Raw genomic sequence first — 25,518 nt, forward strand, 5'->3', positions numbered from 1 at the left:
TATTACCGAGCTGTTACTTGTGGTAGTGTCTTGATAGGTCAGTTTATAAATCATTAACCGATCAACTCAAATTATGTATATTTCCAGGAAGTATGTGAGAAATGAGATGCATGGAGTCAGCTGTGTCTTTTAAGTGTTATGACAATATTTTTAAAGAGCAAATACATTTAAAATGATGCACTTACCTAGACATCAGATCCATGAGACAAATCAGTTCTTGTGGGCCCTCTCCGCTGCTCTCTCTGAAGATGGATAGGCTCATCCAGTCTTAACTAACATTAGTCCAGCATTTTATGGCATCAAAAGTGAGTCACTATTATTTAATTTAAAAGCATATTACCATTGCTTCCAGGGGAAATGTATGGCCAATAACAAGCATTTTAAATGTATTTTTATTATAAAATGTCTATCAAATACAAAAGTGAAAGGAATACTCAATTAGTGAGAAATGATATATTTTGTAATGTCTCCACCCCCCACCCCCCATTTTGGGTTTATTGATGGATTTTAAAAAATTTTAATTTAATTTTTTTGTGTGATGAAAGCCCTATTTTGCATTTGGTGAATTTTAATTTTTTACTTTCGGAGTTTATGATGTGCCATCAGTTCTTAGGAAAATATTGAGATGTGACCTTCAAGTTTTAAAGGAAATCTAGTGCTTGCTTTATATTAGCACTAAGTAATGGAAATGAGACCGAGTTACTGACTTCTCTAATCTCACTTCATTATTTGTCAATGCTACAGACCTTTCTCTCTCTTTTTTTCCCCCCTTTTGGAATATATTTTTCAACACTGAATTGACCTGCATTTCAAAAACATCAGCATCCATCACTGCCTTTGAGTCGGGTACATGTGAAGTACTTAAAATTATACAACCCTACTTAGGGCATCTAAAAGATGCTGAGAAAAGACATTTTTGTTATCTAAAGACATAAAAACAGTATCTACTAGTAAGCAAAGTGAGGCTTATTCTTGATCACTCAGCAGGCAATTAAAGAAACTGATTGCTAGGAAGAAATGCTTTAAATTGCATGTTTAAAAGACCTGGGAATCCTAATATGTACTTCCTGCCTCTCTCCCATCATATTGCTTTAACAGTTCAGAGTCTGATAAGCTGAGAATATGTGCCCAGATGTGTGCCTGCAATGTTTGAGTGGATAGCACGGACAGCGCTGGCCCTGTCTCCTCCGTCATGCTATTAGTTGCCTTTTTCTAAATATATGGATTACTAGATTTTTAAATTGGGATTTTTTTCTTTTAAAAAAATGACATTTGTAATTTATATTGGTGCTAATGGAAATTTTATTATAAAACCATAGTCTTTGTTTGATTGACACATAGAATAGATTTTACAAATTGATTTTCTCCCTCCTGTCATCTTTTTGAAGGAGAGTCATGAACATTATTTTACAGAGTAAGGAAGATTTTTCAAGTAAATCAACATGCTAGTCCCAAAGTAAAACAAATATAAATTATTTCCAGAATGTTTCTATTTCTCTCATTCTCCCTAAAATAAAAATAAAAAGAGAGCGAGAGAAGGTAAAATAGTTTTAATGACTCAGAGTTTATTCTTTATATAGCTTTTCCACACAGCTAACTGGTGGATGGATAGGCAGCTAACAGCAATTGCTTCAGTAGTAATACGTAAAAACTCAGAATTATAACCTAAAATGATAGATCAGTGGAAAGGCCTCAGTGGATCCAGGATTCTAGAAAATCAGCTCTTTCTAACTCCACTTAGCAAAGTCTTGCATGTTCTCAGGTCTTAGACATTCCCTTTTACAGAAATAAGTGGGTCAGCTTTTCAAAGGCTCTCAGGCAGTCAAGCTGATTGGCAAAATCTGTTGCATTACGTTAGCCTGGAACTGTGAGAAAACAAACGAGAGGATCTGCAACCAAGCATCATCTCAGTCTGGATCAAACTGACATCCGTTACAACATCTTATTAACCGTGCAACTCCACATAGCACTTGATATACTACAAGGAAAGAAAAACGTTACAAAATGCAAAGTGTTTGGAATTTGTCACAAATAGGTAACATTTTTTTAAACCAGCTATATCATATCATATTTGTGTATAAAGATAATAACTATATTAGAATGTGACAATCAGACTAATAGTTCAACTTGGTATTTTTCTCCAAAAATAATTTTTAATCACAATTGTCAGCTCTGTAGTCCTGTTTTCAACATAGATGTTTGGACTGCCTCCTATAGGAAACGATGCAATATTAATAGAGGTTAAACACAAAATACCCGCAGAAGAAAATATTATATTACCAGCAAAATAATGTTTAATCACTGGAGAACATATTATAGTCCCAGATTATTTGCTTTTATTTGCCTTGTGAAAATATTTTTATCCAGCAAAATCATGAAAGTAAGAATTCAGGGCAAGTTTTATTGGGCTTTGGCAATGGGTTGTTATAATATTTCATCCAATCAGTTGAAGGCCTTAAAAACAAAATCTGAAGTTTTCTGGAGAAGAAATTCTGTCGCAAGACAGCAGCAGAGAAATCATGCCTTAGTTTCCAGTCTGCTGGTCTTCCATGTAAGTTTTACACTTGCCAGTCCTCACAATTGCATGGGCCAGTTTCTTAAAATAAATCTCTTTATAGATATAGATATGTAGATAGATAGGTGGATAGATGATAGGTGGATAGATGATAGAGATAGATAGATGATAGATAGATAGATAGATAGATAGATAGATAGATAGATAGATAGATGTAAATTTTTGGTTTTGTTTCTCTGGAGAACCCTTACTCTTATTAAAAGATTCATTTTTTTATGGGCAGAAGAGATATTGCAAATTAGGCAGCTAACAGCAATTGCTTCAGTAGTAATACGTAAAAACTCAGAATTATATTTTTGCTAACTTCTCAGAGGTCAGATTGGGAGGGAAGAGGTTAAAGATGAATCCTCTGTATCTTTTATAAGCTAGAGATGACTAATTTTATTATTTCTCCAAACTTCCTCAATGCCTTATTCTTACATTTATGATGTGATGCTATCCTGCTAATGACCCCTATTTGTTTATTATCCTTTATACTGTGTATATGTGAAAATACATTATAAGTTGCAAATGTAGGTTATGTCTCTTCATAAATCTACTGCCGCCCAATTCTCATTAATGGCTTTAAATTTGGATTTTTTTCTCAACAGGTAGAAAAGAGATGTCATCTAAGATGAAGATCTCAGAATGTCACATGAAAGGGCATGACTTTTATTGAACTAATAAATTATTATTTGACTTCTTCAACAAGCATTAGAGTTGCTTCAAGTGAGTGAGAAAATACCATCAGAATTTCTTGGTGATTCCCACCATTATCCCAAGGGGAGTGAGAACCCATCAAATGTGTGTGGACTGCAGGATTAAGGAAGGTTGTGTGTGCAGCCTGAATCTGTCCTGATCAATTTAATTCTCTTCATCCCTACCCCATTGCTTACCTCTATAACTCTTCAATTTCTCGCACAGTTTCACTTGATCCCAATCTATAACTAGGTCAGATATGTTGGTGGAATTATTGTCATTTAGTATTTAAGAGCACATTCACAACATTAAATGAAGTGATAAAACTGGGAAATGTAATTCTTGCCATATCCCTCTGAGATAATTTGTGATGTCCTTTGAGTGAGGAAACTAGACTCATGCAGCTTGACCAAAACTAAGTATGTCACTAAATCTATTTTCTCATAGAAATTGTTAAGTGAAAACAGTCGGTAAAGCTCTTTCCTAGGGATTATCAAACAAAATAAAACAACAATAAAAAACATATAAGCCATCAGGAAGCTAATGGTTTGGTCTCAGAAAACACTAGAGTAAATTAATCCCCTAAGCACCCTGTCCTTCCATAATACAGGTCTCCATTTCCTTCCTGCTGCCTGTAGGGTCACGTCTACGTTTCTCAGCACGACTGTAGGCCAGTAGCTTCACCACCTGCCTATCTCTTCAGTGTGCACTTCCTCCCCCAGCTCACATGCTGCTACAGCCGTTCCAAAACACTTTGACTTTTAAATAACATCCAGACTGAAACCCAGATCTCCCCCACCCACATTTCCTTCCTCAAACCTTCCACCTCATCTCAGTTTATACAATTTAGGTTATACAATGTGGTTTTTAAGGTGTACAATGTGATTACTTAATATACATCCCCATGGTGAAATGATTCCTGCAATCAAGTTAATCGACACATCCATCACCTTGCATAGTTACATGTGTGTGGTAAGAACACTTAAGATCTACTCTCCCCATCTCGGTTTGTGAGACTGCTGTTCTTTCAGTTGCTCTGGCCAGAAAGTGTGGAGTCATCCCTGATCACTTTTTTTTCTTTCTCTCATTTCACATCCAGTCTGCCTGCAAATCCAATTGAACTTGTTTTCCAAATAGGTCTAGGTCCCAACCATTTGTCATCACAAAGACTATGCAAGTCTGAGCCACAAGTCTGACAGAAAAATATACTGTAAGACTAAAAACAAAGAAACAAATGAACAAATGTCCCTCCTCCTCACCCCCAAGAGCACACGGTTGCCACCAGATACATTCAGAGCAGGACAGCCTAAAGTATTGAAAGGTATCCGTTGAAGTATAACCAAGCCTCATGGCCCTTCACGTTTTTCTAAATTATTCAAGGTTTTTTCATTAGAACATCCTGAATTTAGTACAGGAGGGACACTTCTGAGTAGACCTTACTATTTTCTAGCCTCCGGCCTTCTCCGTTGTAGAGATGCTCATGCCTCATCTTCAACGTCGTCGTAATAATAGCCTCTACTTCCCTGGACTAACTGTTACATTGCTGGTCACTGTACTGGGTACTTATAGTCACTATCTCTATTTCCCTCAAAATCCCACTGATCATTATTGTTACTTATGGTCAATATCGTTATTGTTATTATCCTCTTCCATTGATGGAGACGCAGACTCAAGGAGCTAAGTTGCCAGCCTCAGACCATCAAGGTCCTTGTGATAAAGCTGGAGTTCACACTCAAGTTGGTCTGGCATGGAGGCCCGTGGTCTTTCCACTAGATTATGCTGCTCCAGGCATTGAGGAGGGAGTTGAAATGGAGAATTTTAGACCCCTGATTATTTAACTTTAGGTGAATTTAGATAGTTTCTGGTGAGCCCTAGCTGGTTTGGCTCGGTGGATAGAGCATCGGCCTGAGGACTGAAAGGTCCCAGGTTCGATTCTGGTCAAGGGCATGTACCTTGGTTGCGGGCACATCCCCAGTAGGTGGTGTGCAGGAGGCAGCTGATCGATGTTTCTCTCTCATCGATGCTTCTAACTCTTTATCCCTCTCCCTTCCTCTCTGTAAAAATAAAAATAAAAAAATAGATAGTTTCTGGTGAAATGTTCCATGTGCATTTGGTAAAAATAGAAACATTTTTTCTTAATGATTCCTGCTGGGCAGACCCTTGGACCTTAGTAGACGACTGATGCCCTTGTTTCAGACTGATGGTTTTCTGTAATGTCACTGGTCACGCATCTAGATTTAAGGAAGTCTAAAACTTGGTGAAAAGATAAACTTGGTTTATCCTACTGACAGCCCTCTGATTAATCTGTTTAAGCTGCCATAACACAGACTGGGTGGCTTACACAACTGGGTGGCTCTATTTTCTCTCAGATTTGGAGACTCAAAGTCTAAGATAAAGGGTTGATTTCAGGTAAGACCTGTCTTCCTGCCTTGCAGACAGCTGTCCTCTCACTCACTATGTCTCCACATGGCCTTTCCTCTGTGAGCACATGAAGAGAGACGTCTCTGGTGTTTTTCCTTTTCTGATAAGGACACCAGTCCTGTGGAATTAAGGTTTCACTCTTATGGCCTCATTTAACATTAATTACCTCTGAAAAGGCCCAATGTCTACATACAGTCACATTGGGGGTTAGTGCTTCAATATATGAATTTGGGGGACGGGGAGAACACAATTCAGTCCATAACATCTACCATAGTCTTTGATTTGACTTTTATTAAACTGAAGAGCTACAAACCTAAACCATGCATAAATTTATTGTTTATTAAGAAAAACTATTTAGATGCCCATTTTTTTTGTATATTTTCTCCTAGTATACAAAGTTATCATTTTCAGGCACCAGGTGTAAATAAATCACATAATGAATAAACTTGAAGTATTTCATTTTAACTGGTATGTTATACCTTTTAAATAAAGTAAATTTTCTGTTACTCCTCTGTAATAACAAAAATAAATAAAACTACTTTTAAGTATCAGTTAGGTTTTAGTGAAAATCATTCATTAAATGTTGTACACTGTTTAAATCTAACTGGGTAACTAAACACTAAAGTGAAGAGGAAGAGTCTATATTGGTCTAATTTGAATTATATGTTCTCAACAAGGATAATTGCTATTGACTGCCGAAAGCACCATTGTCTAAGTCATGAATAATCATAAAACATTACATTTGGCACAAGAAGAATGGAAAGAAACCCATAAAAAAAGCAAAATGCAAAATACCAACAAACTCCCCTCTCTTTTCCTCTGCCTAAAAGAATATAAAGCCATGTGAAACACGATGACTTTATTACCTGAGAAAATGTGCTACATAATAATCTCAAGGAGCCTCATTTATTACAGATAATATTTCACTTTAGGTTTGACATTTTATTCTGGAATGAAGCTTCCTTGTTACTAAGTGTGCATCATAAAAATAGGGCGATCCTTCGTGCCTCGCTCACCTGTCTCATTAGCTGAGCCCTTAATGCAGAGCAGTAACAGCCATTTTGTTCTGGCAGAATATTTATCCAGAATGCGGCCAAATGGCACAGGTTGAGCACTGTGAAGAGGCGTTAAGGTTTAAAGTCAATAAGCCTCTTGCCTGAGGGGCGTCTATAACCACCTTGCAGATTGCATTCATTCAAGGGTCCTGTGGTTGCTCTTGAGCAACTTGTGAGTGTAGTTTCCCACACTGGGTAACATTAGAACAACACAAAACACATATCCTCCCAGTACCTTGGTGCTTAGTTGAAAAAAACACATAGATTAACTTGAAAGTCAATGTCCTTTAAATTACAATGTTAGTTTTGTAAATAAATAGTAAATATGCATTTATTATTCTGTTTCTATAGCAGAGCATAAGCCTTAGGAGAGGATTTCTTAGCCTCAGCCTCAGTGACTTTTGGGATGGATAATGCTTAATTGTGTGGGACTGTCTTGTAGACTATAGGATGTTTGGCAGCATCTCTGTCCTCTAACCACTAGACGGCACTTGATGCTAGTAGTAGTCCCTAAGTTATGACAGTCAAAAGTATATCTAGACATTGCCGAGTGTCCCCTGGGGTGTAAGGGGAGGGCAAAATCTCCATACACCTGCCCCCTTCCAGCCGGTGCCCAATCCCCTCTGGTTGAAAACAATTGTTCTTTGAAAAGAAGTTCATTGCAAGATGGTGAAAACGCAGAGCACAGATACAGCCCCCAAATGGGGAGATACATGTTGTCCCACTAAGTTTCCCAGCATCTATTTGCAGTAACTGGAAGAGTTATTTTGATACTAAAAAGTGGCATTTTCATGATCTCCTTGATGGTTTCCTTCCATGACTCTGTGATGTCCCTAGGAGAAAACACGAAACAGTTGCCCATGGCCAATGCTAATTTGGACTCTGATTGACCAAGTTTACAGCAATCAAATACATGATTTAAAGAACAAAGAATTCCTGGGTAGAGCTGGTATAATGACACTTAAAAGTTAGCTGTTTATTCCCAGGTGGTTCCTGATCCTAAAGAAACCCTTCATTCCCAGGTGGAAAGCACATTGCCTGCCTCTGTGTTTCACAGCAATTTTCTGATCCCCACAGCAGCTTCATCATGTGGCACTTGGATTATTTGGTAAAGTATCTGTCTCACCCATTGGGCTATGTGCTATGGATGAATATAGTGGGTATTTCCTACTTATTTTTCTATTCTCCATGTCCAGCATATAAGGATCAATAAATGATCATTGGCTAAATAAATACAAGCTATACTTAATTATTTATTTAACAAACACTAATTAAATAATTTGACATGTCAAGAATTATTCTAGACCCCGGGAATGGAAAGATGAATTAGTGTTGATGCTTCCTCTGAGAATTCATGGCAACATGGTTAGAGATTAGGGTTAGGGTTAAGGTTAAGGTTAAGGTTAGGGTTAGGGTTAGGGTTAGGGGTTAGGGTTAGGATTAGGGTTAGGGTTAGGGGTTAGAGTTAGGGTATGGGGTTAGGGTTAGGAGTTAGGGTTAGGAGTTAGGGTTAGGGGTTACAATTAGGGTTAGGAGTTAGTGCTTGAAACTAGGGGTTAGGGTTAGGGTTAGGTAAGAAAAAAGTGCTGAGGGGCAGAACAAGGCAATATGAAGATGAGACACCACTGTGAACTATTGGGTTCATTGTCTTGAGAAATGAATGAATGAGTTCATGGACAAGAGAGTGGTAAGCCAAAGGGAAGCAAAGTTTATTGCTTCCAAAGTAACAAAGCTCTCACCCTGCGAGAGGGGTCCTGAGAGTCTCTTTTGCCAGGTAAGGTAACATATCCACAGGGTTTTGGGATTTGGACATGGACATCTTGGGGTGCAGGGAGGCGCATTATTTTCCCTAGCCCATGAGAAAAATGAAATTGTCTAAGGTAATCTTAAAAATAATTTCAGACCTAAGCATCTGTGGCAGAGGACTGCTTCTGCTCCATGCTTTCCCTGTGATTATGTGTAGATCTGCTTCACTATTTGTAGCTCACCATCTTCAAGAAGAATTTAAAAAGTAGAAAAGGGGTTCAAAAACAGATCATGGGTGATTTGGCTTATCCTATATAATAAAAGTGTAATATGCTAAGTGTCCGACTGATTAGTTGACTGTTTGGTTGACTATTTGACCAGTCGCTGTGATGTGCACTGACCACTAGGGGGCAGACGCTCCACTAGGTTAGCTTGCTGCTGGGGTCTGCTGGATCAGGACTGGGGGAGAGGGCCAGACATGCCCTGGAGCCCTCCCCATGGTCCCTCCCTCCAAGCTGGCCCCTATCAGCCCAATCGAGGCCAGCTGGCCAACCTCCTGCAGTTCCTCCCTGGCTGGCCAGCTCCCATTGGCTCTGATTGGGACTGGGCAAGATAGCCCCGAATGACCTGATCGCTGGACAGGTTAAGAGACCCCACCTGTGCATGAATTTGTGCACCGAGCCTCTAGTTCATTAATAAACAATTTCCCAGTAAATGAGTTTGAGGAGCACCATTGAAGACTCATAGCAACAGCCTCTCAGTGGTGTGAAATTTATAAGATTAAAGATAAAGATAGCATAGATGATCTTTTGAGATCATTATAGTCCTAGAAATCTTACATGATTATTACCTCTGTGAAAAGAAATATTGAACATACTCAGAGTTCCAGGTATCATATCATTAGAAGCAATTCTTGTGTAATAAGCACGCAAAATATTTTTCAAGTTAAGATATCATGGAGGGGTGGTTCTTTTAGTTATTGCTTTGGGTTTTCTTGTTTTTAAAGTTCTCAGCATTTTTGCATTTAAACTGTTGGCAGCAACAGCTCTTTGGGTGGTGGGATGTTGAAAATGTGCAGTGCCTACAAAGCACTCTTTGGATTTGGGGTTAGCTTTTATTTGCTGTGACAGGAAGAAAGGAGAAAGGGTGAATGATATATTGCTCTTTCTATTTATGAAATGGCTTGAACACATAAAAGCTTCCTTCCTAGAAAATAAAGCAAACAAATAAATATAGTCCTCCACAGTTAGCAATTTCCTAACCAGCAAATGCTGAAACATTTGTTATGTTTTTCTTATCCTACTCCCTAGTTTGACAACTTTGTGGGAATTACTATACTTCGAGAAATATTGTTGGGATGGTTTTACGGCTACGTTTTCTCTGTAGAAAAGCCTGCTTGGTAGAAAGCAGACTTGGTAGAAAGTAGAAAAAAAAATAATTGAGTCAATAGATAATTCTAAAGTCTTAGAATTTTAGAGCCTAAAGGAATTAGACAGGTAATTTAGTTCAACCCCCTATGAAGCTTGGATCCAAATATGACTTGACCTTCACCTCTTCCTCACCATGCCAGTTTCTAGGGTCTTCCTTTCTGATTCCCTCATGTGGGTGCATTTGAATTCCTTATCATTCTGAGCAACACCCTGGGTGGAGTTCAATGTTCGTACTGAGATCTGAGCTGGGAGGAGTGGAACGAGTGTATATCACCCTCTTTATTCTAGACATCTTAGAAGTCTACTCTCCTTTCTGCTCCCATCACATAACAATGTCAACATCCAAGAAGGTTGCAACCAGTTGACTCCCAACTACTTCATCACATGATGCTGTGCGGTCCAGTCCCTCCTGCGCCACCCTATGGGGGTCGTTGGCATTCATCTGTTTGTGTTTTGTCTGTGCAGAGGGGAAGATTGTGACTCTGTCATTCACTGTTTCCCATCCCTCCCAATGGCATGGCCTCCATGCGCTGGAAAATCATGCCCCCTGTGCCATCATTCCGGGATCGACGGTCCAGCTGCTGCTGGTGTCCTTAGCCATGTGATTTCAAGCTTGCTGATGACTGAGGGCCTCGGCATCAATTCCCAAACTGTGCCTGGAATAAGTTGTGAGATCTGGTCACATGCTTGTGAAAATCAAGAAACACAGGTAAATTTTGCCAATGTGGTTTATGGGTTTGCTTTATACTTATGTGGTTATCTGTAATCAGAAGAAAAGAGAGTTTACAATGCACACATGTGGATAAAATGATCCATCATTCAGAGGGCAGACCCCTGTTTTTTGCAGGAAAGCCAGGCTGCTTGACACACAGTCTGGGCTATGATTCCCAGAGGGTCGCCAGCTTCGAAGAAAATCCCTGCCTGTGCAGTGATGCCTTGAATTCCTTTAATTTGAAGTTATTGCTTAATTAGAAGTAAATCGTAGATTAATGTATGTGGAAAGTTAGCATATTGGCATGATTTGATACTAAAGAAGGAATAACGAATACCAGGTCTGTTCCCAAGCAGATCTGATTCAGAATAGCAAGGTGAGGGTAAGAGCGGCTTGTTCTCAATTTGGTTCTGCAAATAGTTTGTGACAATTCATTTATCTGCACAATGGAATTGAGTGATTCGGGACTAAAATTAGAACCAACATAGCACGTGGCTCACAGTTCCTGAGGCAGCTTCTTCTCACTCCTTCCAAAATACTTTTGAAGAATCAGAAAGGATGAAAATTCTCCAAGAAAAAGCAACACCAAGATTGAATTCCACTAACTGCAAGAATTTTGGAAAAAATTCCACGAGCCACAAAACCTATGGAGAGGAATATATATAATCAGAAGCAATCAAATGATGCTGCTTAATCCCTCGAGAAGCAAACTGTCCCCATGAGAAGACAGGCTGGATGGAGCCCTGCCTCTCCCCCCACCGCCTGCCTCTTGCCTCTGTGTTCTGAATCTGAAGTTTCAACTTGACAATTAGCTGTCTCTCTGAGCTGCATGGGTGCCACTTTTTGCTGTGATCTGAATACTATCTGCATCCACGTTCCATGAGAAATTTCCTTTTAAGCCATTTATTAGACTTTAGGGGGGAATAGAAGAAAAAGATGGCAGTGGTATCTGGATCCAGGGGAGCTTCGCTGCAATGAACTAAGCAGAGCAGATGGAGAGAAACCTGAGAAGTCATTCCATGCACCCACATTCTTAACCCAACAACACCATCTCCGTGTTTTCCAACGTGTTTTAGTCTATGCCACCTTTACTGAATTCTGACTCAATTTCTGTGTACTTCCTCCTAACTATGATTTTTGTCAAGCTTTAGAGAATTTAGTTTTGAGTATAAAAAACAACACTCATAAGAAATATGCTTTTTTTTTTTTTTTTTTTTTTTTTTTTTTTTTAGCAATACATGCCCTCCCAGACACTATGTGCACCTGACCGCATCCCTGCCATGCAAATATGAAACACAGATCTAGACACTGTTGTCTAGGTTTAGGTCTGAGACCAGGAGGATTCTATTAACATCCTGGGGCTTTTACTACTGTTCTCCTACTAACTTTTCCTGGAAAATATGTAGGAAGAGCAAGGATAAATTAGATGCTCTGTCCAGTGACAAACACAAGGACTATACACACATCCCCTCATTTGAGAAAAAGGAGAAGTGTACAGCATGGAATAATTGGCACATCATCCTTAAACATATCTCTAGAAAAGGCTTCACAAAAATATTTTTAATGAAGTAAATTGCTCTGGGTTTTCCATATGATATAGAAATTAGGAGCTCCATGAATTAGGAACTGCCAGGATAAGAGGAGACTGCGTTGAAAGTAGGGGGATCTGGATGAGCTAAGAAAGAGCAGCCACCATAAATCTGGAATCAGTGTTGAGAGGAGTAAAAAACAGAACTGATGCTGCGGAAAGTGGAAACACTAACATGACCATAATTTTGAGATGCTGTATTGTTATGTGAGGTATTGGGGCTGACCTTTTTTCAGACTACACTAACCTATGCCATTTAGAATTCTAAGGCAATAGCAGGGCATTATACTGGTAGGGGCTATATGTGAAAATTCTTTGTTTTCTATGCTTACTTTAGAAACACAAAACTTACCTTAGGCAGACATGCTGGATAGGTGAGTAGTGGGTTTCAAATAAATAGCATCTTGATTTTGTACGTCTGGTCAAAAAGACCAGAAATTGGGCTTACTTAAAAATGCAAACAATTAAACCAGTAGGTTCTGAGTGTATATAGAATGCTTTGGAAAGTAGAGTTAAGGCTGGATAAAGGTTTGAAATGCTAGCCCATAGTACCATGCTTTTTGGGGTGGTTGAGGGGGATATGGCTGCACTGGCGTTAAAGAGGAGTATGATAAGGTTTGTTAATGGAATCTCTACATGGACTGCGTAGGAACTTAAAACTCATTAATAATAAAAGCCCTGCTTTAAAAACTGACCTTGTAGTTGAAAGATGTGCACTTGTATCATTACCAATTAATGTGTTAGGTAACATAGCTTGTACTTGGAAAGCAACAAGGAGGAGTATCTAAATGATAGTCACACATCTTAATTAGTGTCATTAATAGTTCTTTAGCCATCTTTCATGAAAGCAGTGGCATTACATTGCAAGCATCTTGTTAAAAGCCAAACCAGGAAGTTAGATTCCCAGCCAAGTCCTTAACAGTGGTTTTAAGTTATGGTGCCTACATGACTGGAATGTTCCTCTGGGGTCTCTTCTTCGCTGCAGGACTTGTGCAAGCAATCAAGCAGAGCCAGACCTGGAGGTAGTGACTCATGGGCAGCATTACCGGAGCGCTGTGAAATCCAGGATGGAAAAATGGAAGGAGAAATGCGCACATCAAATTTGTTCTTAGCAGGCCCTCCCCCATGGCCGACCAGTGATTGTCATATTGTCGGCAAAGAAGTATAAATGCTTCATTTATGAATTCAGTGCCTGCTATTGAAAAGCTGAAAAAAAATTGAGAACTAGGTTCTGAAAGTTACCGAAAAGAAGGCCCAGTAAAAAGCCTTTTATTGAAACATGTTAGTGCATTAACTTATTATGGGGCACTGCCAAACTGGTAGAATTTAAGACTCATCCTATAATGGGTGTATCTTAATTTTTTTGCCTTTTTTGGAAGCAAAAATATACACTTAAATTTTGTTGTTGGGTTTTCTTCTGACTCTAAAAGTACTAGATCTTTTGGTGTTGGAAGGGGAACTGGCAAATTACAAAATAGATTTAAGAAGGAAAAAAATGATGAGCTTACATTAGCTTTTATATATATTATATATTTTTATATATATTATATATTTTTATATATACTTTTAATGTAAGTATAATTAATGCATATTCATAAATATAATGTTTAGCTTAAATGCATTGTTTTTTCACTTTATTAACATTTTTCAAAAGCATAATTAGTATAGAGTGGCCTCCTTTATCAACCATAACTTATTTGACCCCTAGCCTATTATTAGACATTCTAATTATTTCCAACCTTCACTGTGTTAAATATATTTTCTCATAAATTTTATTTACATTTCTATTTTATTAAAATAGATTCCTGGAAGCATCATTACTAAGCTAGAAGGTACATCAATCCTTATGGCTCTTCATTCACAGAATTCTAAAAAGTTTAAACCAATTTGTATTTCTATCAATTGTGGATAAAGGTGTCCAACAGGCAAGCTGTTTCATTTTTGTTTTCATATGACTCTTCATTAATAGTGAAGGTGAATGTTTTCATATTTATTAGTTCTTTGTTTTTCTCTTCTAATAATGATCTGTTTTATATCTTTTTGGACACTAGCTTGTTAAGAATAATTATCCCTTGGAATAAATTAAGCCTGTGTGCATTAATAAGCATTTAAATTTAGGATTTTATAATGACAACAGAAAGATTGAAATCTCATCCTACACTATAAAAAGAAAACTATATACATAAGTATTTCTCTATAGACAATTAATCATGAATAATACGAGTGTGGCAGGATGCACCTAAAATCTGAACATTGCTGCCTAGTGTTTTGTTGTTTAACCATTTCAGGCCCATTTACTTGTGGGCTACATTAACATGGCTTCTTAAGTTCAACTGATCACACCTCTTGAATTAACACATTTCTTTTGGAATCAATTTAAGAACAAAAAATGGAGTGATTATGGCCCTGGCTGGGGTGGCTTGGTTGGGTGTAGCTCAGGACACATTCCTGGGTTGTGGGCTCGACCCCCAATAGGAGGCATGCAGAAGGCAGCTGATCAATGTTTCTCTCTTTCCCTTTTCTTCCCTCTCTCTCGCAAAAGCAATAAAGATACATATTATTTAAAAATGAGTGACTATAACTAAGGCTCTCTTCCAACACCACCTGTGATAGCACTATTTTTAAAGACAATTTTTACGACATTAACATTTATTGCCTTACCCCCTTTTCCACATTCAATTGGTTTGTTGTCATTCTACTTTTCTTTCAGGTATTATATATTTTTTTCAGGCAACTCTTTTTTCTATTCCAACATAGCATTCTAAATACTTAAAATATTTCTAAAAATATTTTCCAGTGTTAATACAAATACAAAACTCAATCATGAGGTCTTTGACTCTTTCTGCAACAGAAGAATGGTTTCATTGCTGAAACAAAATATGAGATTACAAAGCTGCATTGATATTTTAATATCTTTGACCAGGCCTATTAACCTGGTTCCCAACTGAGACAAAGATAATTTCAAATAATCACACTCACACATCTTTCTTATTTTAGGCACATAAATGCAGACTTAAATTCTAGGGTAGTTATTATAGCCATGACTTTATTCCACCATGTGCAAAATTTTCAGAAAATATGGCAAGAATTTGTTCTTGAAAACACCTTCCTCCCAGAAAATGGAGACCCAGCGTAGAAAGGAACTTCCAACATCAGCCTAACTTTGTGTCTCTAAAGTATGCAATTGGAATTTGTTTCTAAATACATTTAGAAGTTTATTCAAGCCATGTTTGAAAGGTCCTCTTTTTATAGAGCTTTAGCTGATCTGCTATTTTCACTTTTATTTGCCTTCTTTAAAAAATGGGTTTGCTATTATTGTCTTTTCTGAGGCATGGACCCTTCTCCTATTTGAGTTCTGGTCCTAGGTTTGCACAACTTATCAACAGGCGTTATTTCTTTCTCCTCTCCTATCATGTCCAATTCAAATTCTGGCCTACTACATATTACATAGGCCTCTTAATTTTTAAAATTTATACCACTTTCATTATGTGGCAGAAATGAATGAATTTAAGAAAATATCCTACTTAATCACTACCCAGAAGAAATCTAAACATTCCCCTTTGATCCCATGTGTTGGAATATGTTGATCTTCAACAACATTCTAACTTGGCCATGTCTCTTAATCTGTTAAGCAGAACAAGACATTTCAGGGAGAAATGCCATACCTGTGACTATGAATCACAAGCAGTCTGCCTGTACCACACACAGAATTCCAGACAATGGAACTATACATGAACATTTTATTGAGATGGTCATCAGAAGAATCCCAAACCAGCATTGTTTGAGGAGGTTTTGAGGGAACATTTTTTCCAAAGACTACTCAGTTGTTAAAAAAAAACCAAGTCATGAGTGTGGGGGAGGCCTGAGGGGGTGGGGGAGGGGGGTTAATAGCCAGTGGTTTAAAAGACTTTGTAAAAATTTGGATATAAGAATAACTAATTTGGGGGTGGGTATGTTTGGGACTGTATGATCTTGCTGAACACATTGAAGTATAAATACGGCAGAGAACTTCCTCTCTTGCTGTATTTTGGGATGTTCAAATGTGGTACATCCCTGAACGTCCTGGTGGAAATAAAAATACAATTTCTTTGTTTCTCATCTGAGTAGCTGGAGACATATACACCATCTATACATATCTATACAACATAGATGTCTAGTCACCTCATACACACACACACACACACGCACACACGCACACACATGTGCACGCACACGCACACAAACACACACGCACACACACACGCACATACACACACTCAACCAAGCACCCTGTGATGGGAAATAATGCTTCTAAGAAGTCCAGGTGCCTCAAGAACCTGACTTAGCATTAATAGTGACTTGACAGGGAAGGTTTCAGGTGATCAGACCCCTCCTTGGACTTAGATGGCGTCCCCGCTCTGCAATTCGTGGGAACCCATCAAGCTTCACAAGGTGACTCCAGGATGCCTCTTTGTTTCTGTTGTTTTCCCCAAATCTTGCTCGCCAAGAGGTGTGGCAAGCCTCATAAATCCAAATAAAACTTCTGACTGGTTTGGCAGCAGTTTTACAGTCTAGAATAATTTACCGATCTCTGAGACTTCATGTGAGTCCATAATGTCTGGGCTAGGAATAATAAAACGCATTCAATTGATTAAGCTGTTTGTAGACATCTCATGATTAGCATATTGTATAATTGTGAATATTTTATAACAACGAAGTGGGGATGATAAAAGGGATCAGTGCAATTGGTGGCTGGACTGATAACCTTGATGAGAGGAGAATCTCAATGAAAGAGGAATTCTCTGCGGGCTGCTCCGGAAACAGCCTGGGGCCCTCCATGCCTGGCTTCCTATTGCTTGTTCCTAAACATGCTGCCGGGCCTTCGTGACTGTGTGGCACAGTCCTGAGGAAATGCTCAAATAAGACCCAGGCCACCTGAGAGTGTAACTTTTTCATGTTCCTACTAAGAGGAACATGTGATCTTTAGAACTCAAATATAAAAGAGAAGTGTAGAAGACAGATTGCATCACCCATAGGTTTCTAATGACGTCTATTGTGCTTTTGTTTGTTTTAAAATAAATCCTCATGGTTTTCTAGTTTTTTTAAATATTGTTGTCAATACTTTTACTTTCCAAAAAGTAACACATTAGAACCTCTAATGTTATAGCCACGCAATAAATGAACAACATACTCAACTTTCACCACAGTCACAGTTTTCAGACACAATTATTTTAAAGTTTTTGTTCATATTCTTTTAACTTTATAATGCTAAATAATATATTTTAGCCTTATATTTTTTGTTTTATAAACTCCAGGCAACAAGTAAGATTCTCACTTTCAAACTCCCTTCTTTTTGTAATTAAAAAAAAAATAGTATCAGTTCTTCTTTTGCTTACTTCTAGATTTTAAAATATTATAATTTTTCTCCTGATTCCTCATCTATAAACTTAATGGAGTCTCTTGATTCTCTACCATTTAAGACAAAATGGGATTAAAACCCATAGTATCAAATTTTATAGTCACGTTTAGTCTGTACATGTAAGTAAGTCTTCTGAGCCTTGTCTATGGATTTATCCCACAAACTGAAAACTGATATAATGAACAAAGTTGTAGTAACATAATTATACGAATACAATTTGTTGTATACTAGGTTAGGTCACTTATAGGAAACTAAAATCTTAGGTCACTAGGCTTAGCCTTTTGAATAAAGGTATTCCAAATATCAAGGTACTTAACATTATGACACTTCTTAGTTTTCTACATATTCTGATCATTATCTTTTATTTACACGTACAGTATTTGTTTCCCAAGGCTTTTTGATTGTCTTTTATTTTGTTCAGTTTACAAAAGAAAGATATGGCTTCTTGCCAAACCACAAATATAGTTCAGATTTGACTCTGTTGGAAACAATTCTTACCATTCTTCTTAATATAAATTCCTACTTTCTGTTCTCACTTGACCTGATTATTTCTAGGCCTCTATACTTATGATAGCTTGTGCTTTCATTTTATTGAACTCTTCAGTTTTACTGTTTTTAAAACAACTTTATTGAAATATAATTCATATGCCATAATATTCACCCATTTAAAGTGTACAATTCAGTAGTTTTGAATATGTTCAGAGATGTGTACCATCATCACACTGTCACCAGAATCTAATGTTCGAATCTTTATATCACCCCTAAAAGAAGTGTTGTAAAGTGCCCATTAGCAGACACTCCCATAACTTATTCTCTCTAGCCCTAGGCAGTCTCAAATCTATTTTCTGTCTCTAAGTTTGCCAATTCTGGGCATTTCATACAAATCCAATTGTTTTATATGTGGTACTTTGTGACTGACTTCTGTCACTTAGCATGTTTTTAAGGTTCATCCATGTTGCAATTGATATTAGTACTTCATTTTTTTATTGAAGTGCTGATAATACAATAATATTCCATTGTATGGATATTCACTTATTTCTGGCTTTCCAATGTTGTTTCATAATTTACCATATATATCTATTTTTATACTAGTTCTACAGTATATTGATTCCAGCAGCTTTCTAGTAAGTTTTGAAATTGGAAAATATGAGCCCTTTAACTTTGTTCTTTTTTTTTCAAAATTGTTTTGGATATTCTGGCTTTCTTGCATTTCCATTTGCATTTCATAATTAGCTTGTCAATTTTTGAAAAAAAAAGTCAGCTGGTATTTTGATATAAATTGTGTTAAAATTGTAGATTAATTTAATATTAAGTCTTACAATCCATAAATATGTCTTTTATCTAGATTTTCTTCAATTCCTTTCCACAATGTTTCGTACTTTATAAAACTATAAATATTCACTTTTTTATTAAATTTATTCTTAAATATTTTATTATTTTGGTACTATTGTAAATGATGTTGCTCTCTTAATTTTATTTTTGAATTGTTTATTGCCAACATATAAAAGTACAATTATTTTGTATATTGATCTTGCATCCTTAACCTTTCTATACTTGTTTATTACTTCTAGTATGTTCTTTAAGTATTCCTTAGGATATTCTATATAAATGAACAGGCATCTATGGATGGAGATAGTTTTACCTCTTCTTTCCAGTCTAGATATCTTTCCTTTCTTTTCTTGCCTAATTTCCCTGCCTATAACTTATATTGAGATGTTGAATAGAAGAGTGACTGTCTTATTCATTTAATCATTCAGTCTTTTGTCACTGAATATGATATTAGCTGTTGGGTTTTATTGTTTTTGTTTCCTTGTTGTTGTTGTTTGGTAAATAGTCTTTATCAGATTGAGTAAATTCCCTGTAATTTCTAGTTCTTTGAGTGGTTTTATTGTTTTTTTGGTGTTGAATTTTGTCACATAACTTTTCTATGTCTATCAAGATGATAATGAGGATTTTTTGTCCTTTAGTTTGTTATTATGCTATATTACACAATTATTTTCCAGATGATAATCCAATTTTGAAATGTGTATTAGATATATCCCACTTGGTCATGGTGTATAATCTTTTTTACACATTGCTGGATTTGGTTTGGTAGTACTTTGCCTCTATATTGATAAGGGCCATTGGTCTGTAGTTTTCTTGTGATGTCTGTTTTTAGCATAAGGGTCTTAATGTCTCATAGAATGAGTTGAGAAATATTCCCTCCATTTCTATATTTTGGAAGAGCGGGTAAAGAATTGGTATTAACTCTTCTTTAAATGTTTTTTAGAATTACCCAGTGAGGCCATCTAGAAGCTGGGCTTTGTGGGAAGTTGTAAAATTATGAAGTCAGTCTCTTTACTTGTTAAATGATTACACAACAAGTCCATTCAAAGTCCATTTCTTTTAACACAAACGTTTCTAGAGATGTTTCCCTTAGGCAGCTCCCAAGCTACCTGTGTTTCATTGACCTGGAGCTTCCAATGCCTCCTACCTTCACCGAGCACTTCCTAACTAGCGGGAGGGACTGCCTCCCACACTCCTCAGTCATTACTACATACAACTGTGAAGGAAGCTGGAGACCCTCACCTTGTAATGGGTTGGGATGTCATGCGTAATTGAATAGCCAATGCCTGCTATTGCTATTGTTTTAGAACCACACACACACACATCTCGGTCAGCTATTTCTTCCTGTATCTCCTCAGTTTTTACTTGTTATTTAAAACTAGAGGCCCGATGCATGAAATTCATGCAAGAGTAGGCCTTCCTTCTCCTAGCTGCAGGCAACGGCTTCCCTCTGGCACCCGGGACCCGGGCTTCCCTCACAGCCCCAGCTTCATCTGGAAGGTCACCTGGAAGGATGTCCGGTCTAATTAGCATATTATGCTTTTATTATTATAGATGTTGTCATAAGGGAAGTATGACTATATGGGAAAAGAATTAGAACGTGAAAGTGCATGACTTTCCTATTCTGATTGAAGAGGTTTAGTGAATGTGGGTAAGAAAGAACCTAAGTTTAACTACTCATTAAAAGATAACTTGCTATATGTTCTAAAGATTAGGAATGGTCTACTGTGGATTCTTGTCCAGATTAAAATATAGCTCTCATGATGCAGATTTTTAGCAGAAAAACAGATGATAATCAGGCTATAAATGCTAAGGACATTGGCAGAAGGGGAAGTATGATGTGTTTTCATTGTCTGAATATTTAGACAGACGTTGTATACTAAATCTTCACTTTCAGAAGTATCAGAGCCATGGAAAACTTTTTTTTTGCAGCAAAATATGCAAACTGGAATGGTGGATGATGTGACCTGAATGTATTTCTGGATACATGCTTGATAGACAGACAGGCAGAACACATGTGCTCATCCATTCTGAACTCATTAACAAAGCAGAAACATTAGTAAAATATGTCTTTGGCTGGTTTCTGGAATGGAAGAGGGAACAATTAAGCTGTAAGGCACTCCAGGGTGGGTATTATGACCTAATAATGACATGCCCTGGTAGTTTTCACTGAGTGCCATTAACTGCAAAGGCATATCATTGCTCGCCCATAATATGCACCCTGGAGAGTCTTATCGGGAGGATATAAATGTTAATTCCTAAGGAAACTCATTCAGCAGAAGAAGAAACCATTGCTCTATGATGGGGAGTATGTCACAATCTCCATGTTGAGTTCAGGTTTTTGAGGCAGACGGGGTCAAACTCATTATGCATTTATCTAGCAGGAAGCAGTGCGATCAGATCTGAAAGAGCGGGCAAGAGTCAGGAGGCAGAGTGTCTTGCATTCCATCTCCATTGATCTGTCCTCATGCTTGTTGCTCCAACACTCATATTCGCAGCTACCCCTCTCATCAGTAGACTGATGATTCTACCAGCTTATCTTATAGTGCATTTGGGAAGTCAGATGAGATAAAAATATTTTAAAAACCTTTATAATACAGTATGAGCTGCTCAACAAATATAAAGCGTAAGGCAAAAGTACGTGTACAGTTGTTCCTATGGAAAATAATACAATAATCTATAGTAATAAAAGTGTAATATGCTAATTAGACCGGAAAGCTGAATGATCTTCCAGATGTCCTTCTGGGCGACCTTCTGGACAAATCCAGGGCTGCTAGGGCCGAGGCAAGCCGCAGCAGCTGTTAGGGCTGAGCCCCTTGCAAGAATTTCATGCATCAGGCCTCTAGTCAATAAATAATAATATAAGAATAAGCTCTGTTTAGTGTACTTACAACTGTGAACTTACTTTTGACCCACCTGGTATAATAGGCCATAATAAGTAGTACACAACTTAAGAGAATTTAAGAGCCCAATGTGGCATGGACGAAGGTTTTATGTCTACGGCAGGATTTGATGGGTACAAAGTTTTGGCCCTGAGTTTTTCTGTTCAGGTTTGCCTTTGCAATTGAAACTCACTCCTTGGGGTTAGTGCTAGCCTTCCTATTGACATTAAACCTTCCTTCTCAGCAAGACACAGTAAAGAGTTCAAGACCACCACTCCGGCAACTGTGAGCAGAAAGACAGTACAGAATTGTTGTTTCCCTTGAAATATGTCCCTGGAGACCAAGGGTGAATATTCTGGTCAAACTAAATCTCTATGTCAACTCTGCAGCTCAGTGTTTGCTTTTCTCACTTATCTAAATATTTGTTTCACTATGAAGGAATTACCTCATTTTGATAACATTGGGAATATAAGTCTGTCTCTTTTAAGAGATTTTAATGAACATTGGTCCAGCGTGGGTAGAGGTTACAGAACAATATGCCTATATTTTGTAAGGTCTCCCCATTTCCTTGCCTGTGTGGGCTGTGTGCATGGCATGAAGAAAACAATTACAATGTTTGTTTTGATCTATACAGCCTTGGTGATATCACTGATAGCAACCAAATCAGCAGCACCAACATTTACAGAAGATAAATAATAATATCTAAAGCTTATGTGCACATTATGTGAGCACAACAAATACAAGATTATTATATATCTGAATCCCTGATAAATATATACAGAGATAAATGTGATGGGTTGTCCATTGTTTGCTTCTCTGAAATACATAAAACAGGTTATGTTAATGGATAAGAATTTGTCTTGGGCCCTAACCGGTTTGGCTCAGTGAATAGAGCGTCGGCCTGTGGACTCAAAGCTCCCAGGTTCGATTCTGGTCAAGGGCATGTACCCTGGTTGCGGGCACATCCCCAGTAGGGAGTGTGCAGGAAGCAGCTGATTGATGTTTCTCTCTCATCGATGTTTCTAACTCTCCATCCCTCTCTTTTCCTGTATGTAAAAATCAATAAAATATATATTTTTAAAAAAAGAATTTGTCTTGGTGTGGATGATGGTGTTTTCAACTTTGGGATGATGAAGTAACTTTATTTGATGTTTTCCCCTGGATCAGTTGTCTTTCTCTATCCTCTGAGCAAGCCATGCCACCTTATTTCTTCCCAGCTATTTTGCAAATTCCCCAATTAGAGTAACAGGATGAGGCAGTGTGAACAGATCAGTGCAAATTTATGGCCACCACTGAAAACAAAACAAATTTTTTAAAAAAACAACACAAAAAACAAAACAGAAATAACCAAAAGCCTAACTCACCAGCACTATCCTCCTGAAGTTTGTTTTGTTTTGCATCTACCTACACTTATTCAGTTCAGGGAGCAAAGGAATGAGTGGGACTGGGCTGATACCTGAAGCCTATCAGAGCGAGCAGAGGAGGAAATGTCAAATGGGAAGGCGGCTCTGAGGTTAGGTGGGCGAATGCCTGATGGAAGAGCGAGGTGTACGATGCCTGGGAAGAACCATGACATGTACAGAACTAGAAAGGAGGCTGTTTTGTTTGCTGTTTTGTTTTTTCTTTCCCTGTTGAAGGCACAATATAAAGGAAGACTCAGTAGTACTTAATAGCTACATTCAACTGAAGCAGAGGGGTCGAGGTACAAAGAGGAAGCCCAGAGAAGGATAGTGGGACACATTTAGTGTATTATTTCAAAAGATGTTTTTGTGTATGAAAGCATATGGGAGTCAATGGGATTGAGGAAAATAGCATGGCTTTTGCTTTCCAGGACTTTGCTGTCTACTAGAGATGAGCTAGGCCCGTGGTCGGCAAACTGAGGCTCGCGAGCCCTTGAGTGTGGCTCTTCCTAAGCCTTAGGAGTACCCTAATTGAGTTAATAACAATGTACCTACCTATATAGTTTAAGTTTAAAAAATTTGGCTCTCAAAAGAAATTTCAATCGTTGTACTGTTGATACTTGGCTCTGTTGACTAATGAGTTTGCCGACCACTGAGCTAGGCCATAATGAAAACAACATTGATATAACATAAATTGAGCCAGTGCCATGGAGGTTGAGAAGAATAAGAATTGAATGATGTGGTGGGGTTCCCTGGAGGCCAGGTAGGGGTGACATTATGGAGCAATTACAAGGGGAGCTTCCAGAAAGAGGCACTCACATCTCCAGTTGGGGTTGGCTAAAACACAGCTATCCCGGTGCATCAGGAAAAAATGAGAAATGACAATGAACATATACAATGGAAGAGGCAACGGGGAGGGTTCCAACAAAGAGGCTGAGAATGTCAGGTGGAAATGTCCCTATGACAAGAACTCAGGAGTGGGTACTGATTGAACTCATCGGCAGGTAATCAGCACCAGGTAAGCCTGATGGAGGGGACACTGATGAGTATAAGAAGAGCCTTTGTAGACCCAGGTGGGTTATGATACTGAAAAGACTTAAAACATGAAAACATAGCCTGGCCGGCGTGGCTCAGTGGTTGAGCATCGACTTATGAACTAGGAGGTTACAGGCTCGATTCCTGGTCGGGGCACATGGCCTGGTTGTGGGCTGGATCCCCAATGTAGGATGTGCAAGAGGCAGCCAAACAATGATTCTCTCTCATCATTAATGTTTCTATTTCTCTCTCTTCTTTCCCCTCTGAAATCAATAAAAAATATATTTTTTTAAAAAAGATGAAAACATAAATCCAATTCCTAAGTCTAGAATAGACAATGGCAAAGCCGGATTTTTAATCTAATTATTACTTTTATTTTTCTGTGATGCCCAGAGATGAGAAACATGAGCTTAGTGAGGTGACAGACAGTTATAGTGGGGCTTATGGATGGGTTGAGAGTATCGGGTGCGTGGTTTCCCCTGGTAGTTGAAATGAACCTAAAATGTAATGATTTGTTTTTCTCAGTCTTATCAAAATATCCCCATCAAAACATCCCTTTATCAAAATAATCATATTAAAACATCAGGTTTCCCAGCATGAGACTGTGGCAAAATCTCTGTTATAGCTGGAATGAAGATTTATGGCAAAAATAGCAATGTTGACATAATCTGAAATCTCAGAGTGTTAGCTGGATTAATGTAAATCCCTCTTGCCTGGGTGACAGTGGTCCACCCAGGAGCAGAGCTGAGGTTCCCTGTGGGTTCCAAACCCAAAGCTCTAGTTATAAGCCATTGGTGACGGTGGTTGGGGGTACATAGCCTAACACCCAGGCAAAACCCTGGGAAAGGTGCATTCAGGATGGGCATTGAAAAATAGCAAGCGTTTATCCCCTTAAGGAAGCTTTGAGATAAAACAGAAAAATAAACATAAATTTATATTTATGTTCTTATCTCTACAACTTTTAGGTTTTAAGGCAGTATAAGGATGCAAAAAGACAACAGCATTTGTTTCTACCACAAATTTTTGCCTTCCAGAATAATGTTAAACTAAGGAAGGAAAAGTATTTACTTTATGAAAAAGGGTTAATGCTCATAGTATATAGAGAGCTCAAATGAATTGGTAAAAACATACAAGGTCTCAAAAATTAATTGTCCAGTAACAGCACAAATATATGCTGAGTGCTATCTCTGCCTGGGAACAGTGCTGAGCTCAGCTACAGAGTGGAAAGGAAGACTGACAGGGCCCATGACCTTTGAAATTTATAACTTTAGC

Source organism: Myotis myotis, unplaced genomic scaffold (assembly GCF_014108235.1).
Source record: "Myotis myotis isolate mMyoMyo1 unplaced genomic scaffold, mMyoMyo1.p scaffold_m19_p_7, whole genome shotgun sequence".
NCBI lineage: Eukaryota > Metazoa > Chordata > Mammalia > Chiroptera > Vespertilionidae > Myotis > Myotis myotis.